Source organism: Drosophila sulfurigaster, chromosome 2L, assembly GCF_023558435.1.
Source record: "Drosophila sulfurigaster albostrigata strain 15112-1811.04 chromosome 2L, ASM2355843v2, whole genome shotgun sequence".
NCBI classification, from domain to species: domain Eukaryota; kingdom Metazoa; phylum Arthropoda; class Insecta; order Diptera; family Drosophilidae; genus Drosophila; species Drosophila sulfurigaster.
In genome coordinates this window covers 23,324,921-23,326,393 of record NC_084881.1, presented here as the reverse complement: position 1 = coordinate 23,326,393, position 1,473 = coordinate 23,324,921, and the positions used below count along the sequence as shown (strand labels likewise).

At 33.9% G+C, this 1,473-nt stretch overlaps 1 long non-coding RNA gene across 1 annotated transcript; it reads right to left on the bottom strand.

The window, feature by feature from the left end:
- Positions 1-411: 411 nt before the first annotated feature.
- Positions 412-1,177, bottom strand: LOC133850711 (uncharacterized). The gene is made up of 3 exons (XR_009895687.1): positions 1,041-1,177; positions 713-956; positions 412-648 (listed from the first exon to the last, which is right to left on the bottom strand). It is a non-coding gene; the product is annotated as an uncharacterized LOC133850711 (long non-coding RNA).
- Between the last annotated feature and the right edge of the window lie 296 nt (positions 1,178-1,473).

The following is a 1,473-nucleotide window of genomic DNA, read 5'->3' as shown; positions in this document are numbered from 1 at the left end:
AAAACGTATTATAATACTAATTAATAATGACTATTTCCAGTTAGAATTTATCATTAGTAAGCTTTTAATAAATGCGTTTAGCAATATTTTAACCTTTCAAATTTTCAACATTTTTATTAATAACATAAATCACAGCTTACCAATCGCCTCTGACAACTGTTAATTCTGGGTCATGTCAACGTATAAAAAAAGTCGACAAATTTAAAGAGGTAGCATTGAGTTTACATTGTCACATCAAAAAAAAAAACACTTGTGAAGCTTAAAGTCAAGTCAACTTTACCCCACCTCGTGACAGAGTCCTCTATCATCTGGATATTCCCCCACTCTCTCGTTTCTCCCTTCACATTCCCGGCCATTGTCAAACTTCAACACGCACAATGAAATGGCCCGGAGGCAACACATTTCACATTTCATCCACTGCTCACATTCAATTTATATGAAAATTTATTTATTTTTTTTTTATTTTTCTACGTTTTTTTTTGTGTAGCCGTTGTATAACAATAAACTAAAAATGGCTTAAAGGGTTTATCAGCAGAAAATCATCTCTCGCTCTCTAGAATGCTTGGCATGGGAGAAGGAGTGTTTTTGGTAGTCGTTTGGTATATTGAAAACAGCCTCAAGGGTGCAAAATGTCAATCAATTTTGTCGCTTAAAAAAAATGATATACAATATATATTGTGGCAATACCAAATACAAACCATTGCCAACTGACCTTCAGTCAAATGTTAACCCTTAACAAATTTGCATATAAAAAGCCGCACAAGGCGCGCGGTGTGGAAATGTGCGATGAGCGGGGGGGGGTAGGGAAGAGTTCAGGAGATGCTGTTAAAAGGCGCTTTATGTTGTTAACTCGTCGTCCTTCAGTGTGGCCTCCACACATTGTACGCACATTTATCAAGCATTATCTGTTTGCTCTTCTTTGTCATTCCTTTTTCTTGGCGCCTTTCTGATAACAGCTGCACTCAATTTGCATGGCGCGTGTGTGCAAAAGTGTGAAATGAAATGTGTGCGAGTGTGTCTCTCGAAATTTATATACTTACTACAAACTTTGCATGCAAATCATATAAATTATGAAAGTTTTCTTATCTGAATTTTGGTCGCATATTGCCGACATGTTTTACCAATAAACCTGTCAATACTTTGTCATATTGACGGGAAAATTGAAAACAATCAAAAATAAAAATTCGCCTTTCTGTTTATTTTGTATTATATTGCTTTTATGCCACAAAATCAACTAACAACAACGAAAATTGTCTTCGACTTTAGAAAGAGTTGAATAACAATAAGTTTGGAATCTATTCGTGGAAAAAGAGTATTAATAAATCAGGTGATAACTTTTGATTTCCTCTAAGTTTTGGAATATATTGTGAGATGTATCAAATATAGTACATTTATACTTTAATTTTGAATGAAGTAAAAATCAACTTTATTATTAATATTCTCCATCTTTTACTCCACATTTCTATTTCTGTG